The sequence below is a fragment of the Myotis lucifugus genome, unplaced genomic scaffold (assembly GCF_000147115.1).
Source record: "Myotis lucifugus unplaced genomic scaffold, Myoluc2.0 scaffold_40, whole genome shotgun sequence".
NCBI lineage: Eukaryota > Metazoa > Chordata > Mammalia > Chiroptera > Vespertilionidae > Myotis > Myotis lucifugus.
In genome coordinates, this window is record NW_005871088.1 from 2,276,442 (window position 1) to 2,284,298 (window position 7,857).

Consider the following 7,857-nt stretch of genomic DNA (forward strand, 5'->3'; position numbering starts at 1 on the left):
AAAACCCCAAAGACTCCATCAAAAACCTACTAGATTTAATAAATGAATTTGGCAATATAGCAGGATACAAAATTAACACCCAGAAATCTATGGCTTTTTATACACCAATAATGAACTCACAGAAAGAGAAACTAAAAATAAATTCCATTTACCATTGCACTAAAAAATTAAGATACCTAGGAAGAAACTTAACTAAGGAGGTAAAAGACCTGTACTCAGAAAACTACAGGACATTGAAGAAAGAGATAGAGGAAGACATAAACAAATGGAAGAACATACTGTAGTCATGGATTGGTAGAATCAACATCATTAAAATGACCATACTACCCAAAGCAATCTATAGATTCAATACACGCCCCATTTAAATACCAACAGCATACATCAGAGACCTAGAAAGAACTATCCAAAAATTCGTCTGGAAAAAAAAAGACCCTGAATAGCCACAGCAATCCTGAGAAAGAAGAACAAAGTTGGAGGAATCAAAATACCAGATATCAAGCTATATTACAAAGCCACGATTCTTAAAACTGCCTGGAACTGGCACAAGAACAGACAAATAGACCAATGGAACAGAACAGAGAACACAGAAATAGACTCAAGCCATTATGCTCAATTAATATTTGACAAAGGAGGCAAGAGCATACAATGGAGTCAAGACAGTCTTTTCAATAAATGGTGTTGAGAAATGGGACAGATACATGAAAAAAAAAGAAAAAGAAAAAGAAAGAAACTAGATCACCAACTTACAAAATAAAAAATTAAACTCCAAATAGCTAAAGGACTTAATTGTAAGATGGGAAACCATAAAAATCTTAGAAGACTCCATAGGCAGCAAAATATCAGACATATGTCATAGCAATATCTTTGATATTGCACATCAAAAGAAACCATCAACTAAATAAAAAGCAAGCCCACTGCATGGGAATCCATATTTGCCAATGCTATCTCAGAAAAGGGTTTAATCTCCAAAATTTACAAGGAACTCACACAACTTAACAAAAGGAAGATAAGCAATGCAATCAAAAAATGGGTTAGGCAAAGAACCTAAATAAATTTTTTGAAAGAGGACATACAGAAGGCCAAGAGACCTATGAAAAAATGCTCAAAGTCACTATTCAACTGAGAGATGCAAATCAAAACTATAATGAGGTGCCATCTCACACCTGTCAGAATAGGTATCATCAACAAATCAACAAACAACAAGTGCTGGCGAGAATGTGGAGAAAAAAAAACCCTCATGCACTGCTGGTGGGGATGCAGACTGGGGTGGCCACTGTGGAAAACAGTATGGAGTTTCCTCAAAAGGTTAAAAATGGAACTTCCATTTGACCCAGTAATCCCACTTTTAGGACTATATTCAAATAAACCAGAAACACCAATCAGAAAGGATATATGCACCCCTATGTTCATAGCAGCAAAATTTACAATAGCTAAGATTTGGAAACAGCCTTAGTACCATCAGCAGATTAGTGTATTAAAGAACTGTGGTACATTTACACAATAGAATACTATCCTATATAATAAAGAGCTAATATGCTAATTAGTCCAAACAGCAGAACAACAGTCCAGACAAGCCTCTGGGATAAAGCCAGTGCTGCAAGGGCCAGCTGAGGCAGGTGGGGGCTTGTCCTGGGATGTGGGAATGGCGGGAGGGTGTCTATCTGGGAAAAAGGAGACATATGTGATACTTTAAATATTAAAAAAAGATCAGAACTCAAGCAGTGAACATGCTTCCCGGACCATGACATTCCAAAGCATAAAGTTTGCTGCCTCCTTCAGTCTTCTGCAGCCAACAAAACAAAAAATGGGGAGATGTGGGTCAGCACATGAATTGGTTGGAAATTTTATAAGGAGGAATCTCTGAAAGGTGGGGGGCCTTCAGGGGGGAGCTGGCCAAAGGTGGCCGCCCCTGCCTTGACTTTTCCAAAGAAGTCTGAGCCCCCAGGTGTTTCACTGGAATTATGTGTAGTCTTTAGAAGTCCTTGCTTAAAGGACAGTGCAGACTCATGTGTCTTCTCAAGGATACTTACCCTACTGATAGTATCTGATAGTTTAGTTCAAGCGGTTGTTACAATAACAGCCTAAGGAGGCAGGTGAAAGGGCTGTTTGGTTTCTCAAGACAAGCAGTCCCTTAGCCCTGTCTTTCACAGAAACATATGCCAGAGTAATCATTCATCCATCACTCAGAGGCTGCTGGTCAGCCCCGGCAGAAACCGAAATAGTCTATTTTTTCAATGGAGTCAGACCTGGCTTTCCCAGGCCAGGGAGAAGAGTGCCTGTGCAGTACCTTGGGGGCATTGCTCCAAGGAGCAGGACCCTTACTTCTCTGGAAATCCTTGCAGGTAATGTGGATAAAACACCGGTCTCTTCACTGTGTAATCCTACAATGGGATAGGTGTACAGGGCAGAAACCATTCCACCTACCTAAGGTGGACATTTCTCTCTGGTTTATACATGATCCAGAAGGAATTTCCAAGCAATTTCTCTTTTCATACTCTCCCCTCAAGCCCAAAACACACTATCAGCAAGATCTGTCCACTGCCACTACTCAGCTTCATTACAATCAACCCCCACAGAGGGGATCACAGTTTCCCAAAGCCCCAAACTGTCCTGGCCATTTCTTTTACATTGGAGTGCTGTCCCCTGGAGCCCCACCGCCTCTCCCATTCTTTTGCTTGTTCTATAGCACTTAGGGCAGCGGTTCACAACCTGTGGGTCACAACCCCTTTGGCAGTTGAACGACCCTTTCACAGGGGTTGCCTAAGACCATCCTGCATATCAGATATTTACATTATGATTCATAACAGTAGCAACATCACAGTTATGAAGTAGCAACGAAAATAATTTTATGGTTGGGTCACAACATGAGGAACTGTATTTAAAGGGCCAAAAGGTTGAGAACCACTGACTTAGGGGATACCTCGACACCTTCATTATATGTCTGCGGCTCCCACTGTCATCCTGTGGGTGGGTAGGTCCTGCTTATGTTGGTGCCAACTACTAACACAGGGCATTTCAGAGGACAGAGGCTCAGTAAATGTCTGGAGAATATATGAACCACTGAGCAGGGGTCATCTTTATTCAGATGAAATGCCTCCATTTTCTTAAATGAACTAAGCAAATCCGAGGATACTTATGTAGTTCCTTTCATAGAATGACAGCTGAGAAGGGATAATAAGTAAGAATTAATAAGCTTTTACTTTTATTTCCCTCTATTTCTTGACCCCCATCGATTATACTGCTGAGTTCTTTCACATTTCCATGAAAATCCTGTTCTAATGCCATGTCATCTACTTGAGAATCACAAACTAAGCTGAAAGGCGTCCATTTTGTGTTACACAATAACACAACTCTTACTTTCAAACTGGATAGTACAAACACATGTATGGTCAATATCATTCTCAAAATTAGGTTCTGAAGCTTATGGAACCTTCTAGGAAAAGAGACACAATTGGAAATTCCTAAAGGAAACAAGGATACATTTCTCAATCATCACAGGAACCCAAAGATGCTACAGCCCTTATTTCCCCAAATAGCCCTGGGCCTCACTACCTAGAACATTGACTGTCCTCTTCTCAAACAGACTAAAGAATTGGTGTCCCATCATGTCAGACATGGGCCTGAAGTGTGCCTGACTGAATCTTGGCTCAGGCCTGCCCTTCCTCATCACTCAGAACCTCTTCAAACAGGGATGGGCCAGAACTTGGATCCCTTCTATAATCCCTGAGCAACAACTCGAGAACATTCAACTTGGTGGTCTCAGCGTGGGCCCTGGGACCCTACAGGAACTCATAGCATGCAGGATTGCTGTTAGGCACCTGCCGGTACTCCAGGTACTTTTCTGCACCCAAACGTTAGTGAGGAGCTCTCTAGGCGTCCCACAGATCCAATGCTCTTTCCCATCAAGCAAGCACCTTACATGTAGGGCTTTCCAAACTTCCTCCTCAGGGGCACAGTCACCCTCTGAGGCAATCACCCATAGAACTGTGAACAGGAGGCCAGTGTTGGGAAATGTGGGCTCATCACATACCATCCCATCATAGGTGAGGCCCAAGGTGGTCACCAGGACATAGGTGTGGGCACTGGGGTCCACTTCCTTCACATCAATGCCAAAGACCAGCTGCATGCACGCAGAGGCTGTGCTGAAGATCTCAGGGAAGTGGTCCTGGTGCTCTTTGATGACACTACTCAGCATTTCTGCCTTTGTGGTCGGCTCCCTGGTGTGATACTTGAGGAGCAGGAAGGCCACCAGGCAAGCCTTCTTTAAACGTAGACTGCCTTGCAGAGAGGACTTGGCCTCTTCCGAGCCCTCCCTGCTGCTTGCCCCCTTCTTATCTGGGCTGCTGGAGCCCTCATCTTCAGGTTGGATACATGGAGGGGCTGCCATGGCAGAGGGGGGAAGGCAGGCACCCTGAGGGCTGTGGGGAGGACTTGGTGTCTCAGCAGCAGCTGCCTCCTTCAGGCTGTTTTGGAATAGTCCTGAGAGAGAGGATGAGACAGAGGAGGAGGGAGATATAGCCTCCTCCTACTCTACCTCCTCAGGCCCAAGCAGCTGCACCGCCACCAGGTCAAGGTTCTCCCTTGAGTCCTGATTGTCTTCCTCAGGCTTGTAGAGCTCATTCCTCTGATAGTGACACAGGATGACTTGTGCTGGGACCGTGACAGTAGTTGGGCAGAAAGTGGGTATTGGGGACTCATGGGCCTGTGAGAGAGGGAATGTGAGGGGCCTCAGTTGGGAAATGCACCCTAGGGGGCTCTGACAAAGGCTAATTACAAGTCTCTTTTTCAGAAGTGCTTTTCAGCATCACAGGTGTCTCTGCTCAGCGACCTGTCCAGGAGGATCCTGAAGGAGGAAGTGAGAAGGCTCCTCAGGGTGCAGCTGGCACAACCCAAGGTTCTGGAAAGACAGTGTGGTGAGGAGGGATTGGGTGCTGTGGGGTCTCCTCTGTTCTGGATGGGGGATCCTCTCCATGCTCACTCAGGGTCTTCACCTGTCCACTCCAGGACCTTCTCCTCCCCTTGTGCTGGCCTGAAACAAAACACTCAGAACAAGGCTACACACCCCTGAGACTAGCCAGAAGGATTTGGGGTGGCCCCACATCTGGCCATACCTGCCCAGAGTCTAACAGGTGTCACCAAGGAACCATAACTATACTCTATTGAGTTCATCTGTCCTGGGATGATGTCCCACTCAGTCCTTACCTTGTCACCCTGCAAGAACTGAGAAAACTCCATGTGTTGTCCTGAGGCTGCCCTCCTAAAGGAAAGGTCTCACCTCCATAGATAAGTGAGGTGAAAGTGAGGGGAGCCAGTGCACCCACCGATTCCAGGTCTCCCCATTCTTGACCAATAAGGCTTGGCAGGCCTGGGCTCCTGGTGTCAGAGATCCCCTCATTCTTCACTGTGACTACCCTGTCAACTTGTGGGATCCTGCCTCAGGTGACCTTTGTCCAGACCACAAGACAAAGCTCTCCTGGAAAGCACCAATCTGGAAATGAGAAGGGGCTCAGCCTGACAGCCTCGCACAGGGTTTCTAGATCTCAGAGTAGGGGCAGGCTGGATTTGTGTTGGGTCCTGTCTACTTTTTGGGGTTTGGAGTACACTCACTCCTCCTTTGGGGTCCTCAACTTAACTTTGGCAGCACCCAGGACTCTTCTCACTGTTGAGTGGATACCCCTCCTCATATGACCAGACTTCGTCCACTCAGACCAAGGTCCTCACCTACCTGAGAGCCCCAAGAGACAAATGAGGAGGCACCACATTGCACAAACTCTAGGGGAAGCCTCGGGTGGCTACCATCTCCCCTAAATGCCGCCACACCCGTCCCGCATCCCACCCCCGCGGAATCCCTAACATCAACTCAAAATGCTGGCATCAGGGACTGGGCCCTCTGTCCTGGTTGCATTCCCGGTGCCCATTTGGCAATTCATTTTCACTCCTGCCAGAACCTTCCCCACCTCCATGCCTCCCACCTGCGGTACTCTATCTCGCCCCACCTTACAGAAAGGCCCCACCTCACCAAGGACTCCCCACTTTCCCACCCACGATAGTAAGGAGCGTGCCACTTAGGTCCACTGTTGTTCCTTTCAGGGTTGAGGACTGGGGACAGCTGGCCTTTGTATCACCCCTCCTTTTCTGAGAAGGGGGTGTGCATTGAGGCTTTAAGGATGATCAGCACGTTCACATCCAGCAGATCCTGGGACTAGTCCCTCTGCTGATCTCAGGTTATCTCTGAGACTGAGGTCCTCACATCCCCAAGATCCCCCCATCCACGTCCATGTGGCAATAGCAGGAGTTGGCAACATCCAGTCCTTTCTGCCAGGGTCTTCCTGGGTCTGAGAACAGGGCAAGCTAGACACTAACGTTCCTCCCCTTTGGAGTGGGGAAGCTGCACACCTTCCCCCCTCTCAGGTGGAAGTTTTCTTGAGATCTGCCAGATCCTGGGACTCTGCTATGATGACCAGATGTGGGCCCATCTACTGACATGCAATTGGCCCTCAAGCCTCACTGCCCTGAGAGCCCAAGGCAGAAGGAAGGGTGCACCACCTGAGGCTACCCCTGCCTACGGACTTCAGGGATGACAGAGGCAGGGCTGCTTTCAGTGGGAACACTGTCTGTGGTGCAAATGCCCTCAGAGACCTGGAGACATCCACATTTTTTCTCCTCCAGGGTCCTCAACTTCACAGCAGCACAGCCTGCCCCACCCCCACTCCGCCTGCAGCCCTGCTCCTTCTATCAAGCCTCCCCACCCCAGTGTCTCTCAGACCCAATGCAGAAATCACAACGCACAATGCCTGAGCTCACCCCTCCTCCACCCCCAGGAGGCCCGCCCGATGGACACTGTTCTGGGGTCCAGGCCCCCAATCTCCCTCCGGGTCCCCACACTGACGCCTGGCAGGTCCCGGACCCCCTCTGCCGACCTGAGACGCTGTCGTGACTCAGAGCCCCCTGGGGGTCTCAGACCCCGAGGACCCGGAAGTCAGGCCTCACAGATCCTGGTCACCCCGCTCCTTGGGGCCCCCGGGACTGCCTGTTCTGGGCCCAGAGTCACCTTGCCCCCCCCCCACACACGGCCTCACCATGAGGCCTGCAGGTCCTGGGACCCTCCCTCTGTGAACCGGGAGGCCGGACCCCCACACGGAGGCCCTCACCCCGAGACCCCAGGGGAGGCCTGTGGGCCTCACTCCCTAGGGCTCCCCGCAGGGGCAGAACTAGCTCCCCGGGACCTCCGTCTGGTCCTCACCCTGATTCCAGGCAGACCCTGGGCCCGCTGCGGACTTCAGTCTGTAGTCCCTCAGACGTAGGCTCAAACTCCCCAGATTTCCCCGGCAGGTGGAGGCATATGCTCAGCCGAGAGCCCCACCCAGGGTCCCTAGAGCTGACAGGAGCACCAGGAGATGGATGCTGTAGTGCCCTCTGTTCTGAAGCCAGTGGACCCCGAAGTCCTCACCCAGGAGGGCCTCACACCCCTTGCAGAGATTGCTGCAGAACCAGGACCAATGCTGGAGGGAGCGCTGTTGCGCCCAGGACGTGGGGGGGGGGGTAGAGAAGCCCCCCTTACTATGGGGTTTCTTCACCAGCTCAGATGATCCTGTGGAAACTGTGGGTTCTAAAAATTAGCTACTCCTGAAGATGCTGAGCAGCAGTAGGGATTTGGGGAGGTGTGGGATTGTGGTTGTCTGTCTACAGTTCCCTTGTCCACTGCAGGTGTTTTCACTTTCATTCCTCATTCTCAGTAATACATTCTACATCGCTATCTAGCTTGTGTGCATTACTTCAATACATGTAACATAAATATAGGTTACATGTGCTTATATACCCACAGATGTATGTATATATATATATATATATATATAT

The 7,857-nt window shown here is 48.8% G+C and overlaps 1 pseudogene; it reads right to left on the reverse strand.

Annotated features, from left to right (window-relative positions):
• Positions 1-3,647: 3,647 nt before the first annotated feature.
• LOC102433241 lies at positions 3,648-4,387 on the reverse strand (annotated as a pseudogene).
• Positions 4,388-7,857: the final 3,470 nt, after the last annotated feature.